We start from the raw sequence: 8375 nt of genomic DNA, 5'->3' as shown, positions 1-8375 counted from the left end.
TATTCTTTCACTGCCATGTCAACAGGCACCAGTAGCAATGTAACCGGCCTACTGTTCTGTTCGTAGACTGAAGCTCTTGTACTTGTTTTTTTCTTTTCTTATTTGAACCAAAAAAAAAACTTTTCTTTTTGTATTGTTTGTTGTTTTGGCCAATTTCAAAGGGGAACATGCTCCTGTGCCATTTTCACATATATGTATGTAGACATTGTTTGAATGCTATATTCGTTAGTTTTCCTCTTTCGTCAGAAAGGAAACCAAAAGTCTTTTTTTCACAACTTTAAGCACGATAAAGGAGACTGGTATGTTTTTATCTACTATAGCAGGCACTTCACAGATTCAATTCTTTCCTTCTCTTTAGTATCTTGCACTTAAACACATGTAGCAATACCAACAGGATGAAGAAAATGTGTGATTCACCAATATTTAAGTGAAATTTGACATTTTATTTCAAGATATTGTTTGACTTTGTATAAAAAATATATACTGTACAGATTCAAAAGTATATTATGACAAAAAAAAAAACTTTTAGAAAAATATTTATTTTTACTGTTTTGGAATTTAGACACAATACTGTAGCTCCTCTATTGCCAGACTTACTGGAAGTGCCTCTTGATAATGTATTACAAAATAACTATACAATATATTGGGATTATTAAAACCTGTCACTAGCAGAGCAGTGTTGTTGTTGTAATGTGAATATTGTTGAATAATAACATTTATAAATGCTTCACGTGTGTGTCTTTCTTTGGTCATTTCTCCAAAAACTCACAGGACTCGCTCTTTAAAGAAATACACAGATATGTTTTATTATGGTAATGTGTTTTCTGCATGACAGAAATTTGAATTTATAATTACACTTTAGTCACCGGCCACTTTATTAAGAATACATGTTCGACTGCTTGTGAGCGCAAAGATCGATTATATGACAGAAACTCAGTGCATTAAGGCATGCAGACATTGTCAAGAAAACTTCCTGATGTTCAAATCGAGCATCAAAATGGGGAAGAAATGTTATTTATCTGAATTTGAATGCGACATGGTTATTGGTGCCAGACAGGCTCTTCTGATTGTTTCAGAAACTGCTGATCTGCTGGGATTTATCCAGTGAGCGGCAGTCCTCTGGGTCAAAATGTCTTGCTGAAGTCAGAGGTCAGACGAAAATAGCCAGAAAAGTTGGAGCTGACAGGAAGGCAACAATAATTCCGATAACCACTTGCTTCAACCAAGGTGTGCAGAAGAGCATCTGTGAATGCACAGCACACTGAACCTTGAGGCAGATAGGCTACAGCAGCAGAAGACCACACCGAATGCCATTCCTGTCAGCTAAGAACAGGAAACTGAGGCTACAATTTGTACAGACCTATGAAGAAATTGGACAACAGATGAGTGGGAAAATGGTGCCTGAGTCTCACTTTCTGCTGAAATATTTGAATGACAGAGTCAGAATTTGCATAAACTACATGAACAGCTGCCTTGTATCGATGGTTCAAGCTAGTGTTGGTGCAATAGTGTAGAGAATGTTTTCTTGGCACGCTTTGGGCTCCTTAGTACCAACTGAGCATCGTTAGTGCCAGAGTCTACCTGTGTATTGCTGCTGACCATGTCCATCCCTTTATGACTACCCACTACTACTACTCTTCGGATGGATGCTTCCAGCAGTATAAGATATCATGTCATAAAGCTCAAATCATTTCAAACTGGTCTCTTGAACATGACAACCAGTTCATTGTATTGAAATGTCCTCCACGGTCACCAGATTTCAATCCAATAGAGCAACTGTGGGATATGGTGGAACAAAGGATTCACATCGTGGATGTGCAGCCAGCAAGTTTGCACCAACTGTGTGATTTCATCATGCCAATATGGAACAAAATGTCTTCTGCACTGTTCTGGACAGAGATCGCACACGTCAGTCCAGGATCCATCCTGAGTCACTCACCCTGTTCACTACCCTGTGGTCAACGTCTGAGCCAGTATGGCTTCAGTTATACTGTATGACTCTCGCTCATATTCGAGGTAGGCTTGGGTAGCATGGGGGCTAGTCTGGGCCCCCCTACTGGATGCACACACCTTGGATGCTCACAACACATGAAACTGGGTTTAATCTTACTAGTGATGTCATGTTTTTGTTGTTTTAAATGAGTACCAACTCAGTCCTTACGTTCTTAAAAGTCCTTTAGACATATAGCTCTCTGAATAATTCTATAATGCTAAACCTTTTTGTCAAATTAATGGAATTTTTTAAAAGTTATTAGTATTTACTAATTCTGATGTAGACAGTCAAATAAATCAGCTGCATCTCCTCTCTAGTACAGATTGAAATGTGTTTATTAATCTTGTTTTCACTAAAGCTGCCTTTCTCTTGAGGTGGTCTTTGTCAGATTGATTTTATGTCAGCCTTTGGAATTTACTGGTGAGTGTATTAAATATCATGGCACATCTTTTCTACCATTTGCTCTGTGAACTGAAAATATAGGACAAGTTTTGCCCTTGATCTTTATGATGTGCTACGTTTCAGTCAGATGGTTTATGCACAAGCCAGTGCCCTACATTTTTCTCTCAGTTTTCATTCTGTATTCTGCAAGGAATACATGTACACTCTCCAGGGAGACGCTTGCTCTTTTCCCCATCACTTCCTCCCCCCCCTTTTCACTCTCAGTCAGTTCTGGTCATTCTGTCCTCTCTCATAATCTCTTCTTCCCTCCCACCATCTCTCCATCTCCACACCTATCAAAAATCCCTACTTATTCCCTTTCATTTGTTCCTTCTTCCCATAATCCCTGACCTTCTTAAATCCGACTTTGTGACTCCTGTGGATAATGACTATGCCCAGGAATCAAGTGTAGTGAATCAGAAGGAGGGACCATCGCTCACACGCCACCATTAGTTCATAGTAAGCCAGTTCAGACCGTTCGCATTCCCTATGTCATCTTTAATTTATCTCACTATGATCACTTCTACACGGACTAAATCTGAAATCTTTTGCTGCATTTTGACCTTTCGGTTCTCATTATAAGTGGGTGTTTACCACAAGCTGATAAATGCAAAAACACCTTAGTTTACAGAGCCTCCAAAGTAATTATAAAGCTCTCGTAAAGACACAGAGACGATAAAGGAACCTCACTCCAGTTACTGTGGGGACTGTGTAAAATTACAACGTTAGATAGTAAAAAAAGAAAACTGGATTGCTGTAGGTGCTTTCCTTTAAATGTCAGTGTTGAAAATGTAACATAAAAGAAAATTTTGGACAAAGCTTGAATTTTGAGCTTAACAGGTGTGCAAAATGTTTAGCACACCTGTTATTATATTTTCTTCTTTGCACAATTAAGTAACGTGGGGACCCTACTGGACACAACACGTGAAACTGGCCTTAATCTTACTAGTGATGCCATTTTTTAATTTTTTTAAATGAGCCCTTAAGTTCTTAAAAGTCCTTTAGACAAAATATCAAAACATAAAGTTCTTTAAATAAAGAGCTTAAGTTTTGCCTTATCTGTTATAACAAAAAGTATTATGTTTCAACAGTAAAAATATTAATTTGATTAAGAGGCTTGTGCATATTGGTGGATTATTACAGACACATAAAACATGATTTTGATCATTTCCAACACTCTTAATTTTAGACATCTGTTAAGCACTGGATAAAAAGAAAATGCCTAAGAATGCAACTCCAGATCTATTTTGTAGATGTGTTTGTGTTGATTTATAACTCAAAATGTCCAAACAGATTGATTGAAGCATTGAAGATAGAAAAACTAAAACAAATCGTAAATGCCCACAGTTTAAGATTTTGACTTTAGTCACTGTGATCAGTGATGTCAAAGGCTGCCGACAAGCAAACAGGAATAAAAAATCTCCCAACAAGATGCTTTGCAAGCCCAACGATTAACCGACCCAAACCTTATACCCAACTGAAATTTCTCTTTTACCTTTTATTTCAACTGTTCTGCTATAGCTTGTCTAGGACCTTGGAAAGAACAATTTTAAGACTGGCCAGAATTATTAAGGATTGAGCACCCTTCTAAGGACAACTTCCATTTTAAAGTAATCAGAAACGGCCTGAAAGGAAAGAGAGGCATAATATTACCAGAAATAATCAGGTTATGAATAGCATCTTCAGAAGGAGGGCATGAGGTAGCGCCAGTGCTCACTGGACTAGAGTATTATCTTACAATCACAGCACCATTAAATGAGAGCATGGACAGAACCAGAAGGAATGATTTTTATTGTACATTCTACATTAACATTCATTTGAAAGTTGGATTGTGAAGGATAAATTGCATTGTCATAGATCAAGATAGGAATAAATAAAAAAGCATTAAATATATACAAATATATACATACAAAAATATATATACAATAAATTGCATCAAAAAAATCAAACTTAAAAAATGTGATCCAAAAATATAATTGTTATGATTCTGAAAAGTTTCATTCCACATAATGGGTACGTATATATATTTTTTGATTTTAAAATCTCTGCACTATTAGCCCAATTTTTATGTGGTTAAAATGGGATTGCTGATATTTAAGCATGTTTTGGGTGTATGACCTGATGTGTAAAAGAAAATCTCTGACTATTTCACAAAGTACTTTAGACCCCTTTAGGCCAACTGGGGGCTGTTTTCTCAAAAAAATGAAGCAGTATCATTTTAGAATAAAATTCCTGATCAGCTGATCAGCTAAAATTGCAAACTCATGTAGATTTAGGACAGGACCCGCCCCCGGATCTAGAGGGAACAGCACAGAAAAGCAGCCTAACACCCAGGAAGGAAAGCAGTTCAGTGATTACAGATATTTCTTATTATGCTTCATAACAATCTGCAGCAAAACTGCAGTGGTTTCTGAGTCATGCTTAGGGATGCTTTTTTTCTGTGTTGCTCAGAAATTGAAGCAATTAACTTCAGTCACAGCCATTTCCATCTCTCATGCACACACTTACACTCCTACACTTTTGTTACCTGCTGATTACACATTTCTTAGGCTCTACGTAGCTAACTTAGCAACATGTGTCTGCATATGTAAAGCCCATAGATTACTTACTGTACATTAGATAACAGCAACTTTTTTAATCAGTTAATTTTAATGCAAATGTTTAAACTTCATAAGTTGATACTGCTCTTATATCAAGAATGTGAGCTGATCTGCCTGCAGTCGAGACCTTTCCCCAACTGAAAACATTTCCTGCATCATGAAATGAAAAAGACCAAAAAGTAGATCCGGGAATATTAAGTAGAGAAGACTGGGACAACAATCCTCTCACAAAAATTCAACCAACTGGTCTCCTCAGTTCCCAAACGTTTACGGACCGTTGTTAGTACTCAGTAACCCTGTCCCAGCTTTTATGGGATGTGCTACTGTCATCAAATTCAAAGTATTTTTGTTAAAATCATAACATTTCTCACTTTAAACAAATAATATGTTGAGTTTATGAAATCTGCAAATCTCTGTATTCTGTTGTTATTTACATTTTACACAGCATCCCAACATTTTTAGAAGTCGTGTTAAACAATCAAAATATACAAGTGTGACTCTTTAACCTGTGAGGGCTTCATTTTTATGCATCAGTGATTAAATGAGAATGAGGATGCCACACAAAACCCTGCAAGTCAATTGTATTAATGCAACAGGTTGAGCCCTCGTCTGCAGTACATTAACCTACTTTAATGAGACAGCTGCAGGTTCTGAAGACAGAGATTGAATGAGACACTGAATGAGAAAATTCAAGGACACTCCAGCGTGTCTGTATGCTTTTTGTAATGTGCACCATCTGACAGTTGTGACCGCCAGTGCAATCAGATACAACTTGGCAGGACAGGTGCTACACGAACACTACGGAAATCTGCTACCCGTCACCTCCTGTTCCTACTTACCCACGTAAAACTGAGCTGTCCTCCAGGACGAGGGGGTTAAGGTGTATGCTGCTGTCATGCATAAAGATCTAAACACTTCACACAGGGACAGCAGTGGCACGTTGTTGGGCTCAACATGATGTGGACACTATTCTGCTAATAGAAGAAAAAAGTAACGTTTGATGACAGCATTTCATATTTGTGTCTAGGTGGATGTATTGGGTTGATTAGAATTTGCTTAACAGTAGCTTCTTCATATATATATATATATATATATATATATATATATCTCCTTTCACTAGCCTGTTCTAAATTTGAACAGAGTCGAGATTTCAGCGGTTGAGAAGAACCAAACGGGACTTTTATGAATCTGCACTGGCGTGACAATGGGTACATTTGTTCTTTGTGCACAGCTGCAGAGAAACAGGATCAAATCGGCAAAAACATACTGTCACTTTAATGAAAGGAGCGCACACAAACATACAGTTCATTATAAAAGGCTTACACAGAGACCAAGAGCGGGGATGTACACAGCGGAGGCTCAACTATCAAATTTTGTAAACCAAATCAAAGCTCAGGACAAATATTCTTTGAAAAACATATATTTAAATTGAAGAAGCGTGATGTTCTCACACGAACCCGGTGAATGACCAGCTCACAGCTTGTTGACAAACGCACGACACTGTAGGTTACATGATTCCAATAAAGCTCCGCCGAACTGTGCAGAAATTAGGGAGGAGGGGACAGACTGTCTGAGGAGAGAGGGGGAAAGGAGACAGAATGAAAGAAAGGAGAAAGCGAAGGAGAGAGAGCAGTATATTATGAAAGACACCGAGTAGACTCATCGTACCAACGCCTCTCTGTCTGCAGTCAGTCGAAGACGAAGAAAAAGAGGAAGGGGGGAAACCCGTTGTAGGGCGACCTCTCTGAGCGCATCTTACGCCCTGCATCTCACTAACACACAGCCCACATCACGCAGTGAAGACTTGTGTCACGGGACTAAAACGCCTGTGTAACTTGGAACACTGTGCCCGAGAGTTGCCGTGGGTGGAAATGAACTCTGAAGGTGGGCTTCGTGTCGGCGCATTCACCGTAAGAATCGGCGCTTCTGCTCATCACCAGTCCACATGAGAAGTTTGACAGGAGCAGGTTGAAGGGAGTCTACCAGTGCTTCCGATAGGCTGTTCACTTTGCAGGCTGCAGCTCGCGGTCGGAACTCGACCACTGCTCCACAGGACACTGAGGTGAGTTGGGGTTTTTTAACAGTTGCTGTTGTTTTGTAGGCTGTTGTGGGCTAAGTCAAGTCAGACTTTTAACATGTCTGCATTCGATTAAATTCTCACGCTAAATGCCAGCAATTCATTTTAAAACACATCAACCTAGAGTTTCATCAAAGAAATTGAAGTTTATGTAACCTGTAGTGATCGGGACTAGTTAACAGTAGTGACCTATAAGACGTGCAGGGAATTGTGTATGTGTGTGTGTGTGTGTGTGTCTCACAAAGCACCTGCAGTACCTGCATGGCATCCTGACAAAGGAGCCTTACAGCAGGATCCTGAGTTTTAACTTGCCAGAGGTTTTTCATGCACTAAAAGATGTTCCTTTGATGAAGTTTGACCTGCTTGCGTTATGAAATGCTTTAAAATGCCACCTTAACTAATGTCTCAAAAAGGACGTTCGTAAATTGCAGGAATAGCGCTTGGGGACATTAAGCCCTCCTGTAGGTACTAGAAGCTTTCAATTTGAGTAGATCCTCCTGATTTACTGCCTAAGCAGTTATAAGGATATTGTTGAAACAGATGTGCAGGGTAACTGGTGGGTGCTTTAATTTGTGTTCAAACTATAGCAAATATGATGGAGATATAATCCAAATTTAACCATCATTTCCAAACTTTTCCTAACACCAACACAACATCTAAATCCAAATAATCCAGACATTTAATATTTTCATTACCTGAAATCTTAAGCTGTACACGGTTTAACCTGTACAAAGTGTTATTTTTACATAGGCAGCAAAATGCCGTAAGTGTGGTGATTCATCTATGCACTTTACTGCAATTCTCATCCAGCTGGTGACATGGACATCATAAAGGCATGATCAGATTTGTTATTGTTAATTTCCCACGATGTTGCCTGCCTTCAAGCTGCACCTTTGATTACTGGAAGGAGTCGTTCGTTTCTGTTTAGATTTCTGCTCTGCGCTGAGATTTTGCATGCAGAATACAAGATGAGGACACATATGTCTATCATGCTAATAAGGAACAGATAAAGAATGAGGCTTGATGAGCGAGAGGGCAGCACATTCAGTCAGTCACAGCTTGTGTCGGGTGTATATGGTACATGGTATATTGTTTTATTTAAAAAGAAAGAAACGTTTGTGTAGACAGGTGTATATTCGGGAATGATACAGGTATGCGAAGTGCAAAAGTCCTCTCAGTGGTCTAGTGGATAGTGGAAGCTCACTAGAAGCTCAGTTTGTTTGTATCAGAATTATATTTGTATGTGATTTGAACATTTCTTTCA

At 38.7% G+C, this 8375-nt stretch overlaps 1 protein-coding gene across 1 annotated transcript in view; it reads left to right on the top strand.

Moving 5' to 3' along the window:
• Window positions 1-6528: 6528 nt before the first annotated feature.
• LOC101485326 (solute carrier organic anion transporter family member 1C1) overlaps window positions 6529-8375 on the top strand; it is a 41881-nt gene continuing 40034 nt past the window's right edge. The window contains exon 1 of the mRNA XM_004543825.3: window positions 6529-7096. The gene's annotated coding sequence lies outside the window, so the exon portion shown is untranslated. The remainder of the gene's footprint in view (window positions 7097-8375) is intronic.

Source organism: Maylandia zebra, linkage group LG14, assembly GCF_041146795.1.
Source record: "Maylandia zebra isolate NMK-2024a linkage group LG14, Mzebra_GT3a, whole genome shotgun sequence".
NCBI lineage: Eukaryota > Metazoa > Chordata > Actinopteri > Cichliformes > Cichlidae > Maylandia > Maylandia zebra.
The sequence above is the reverse complement of the archived record's forward strand: the minus strand, read 5'-3'. Positions and strand labels throughout refer to the sequence as shown.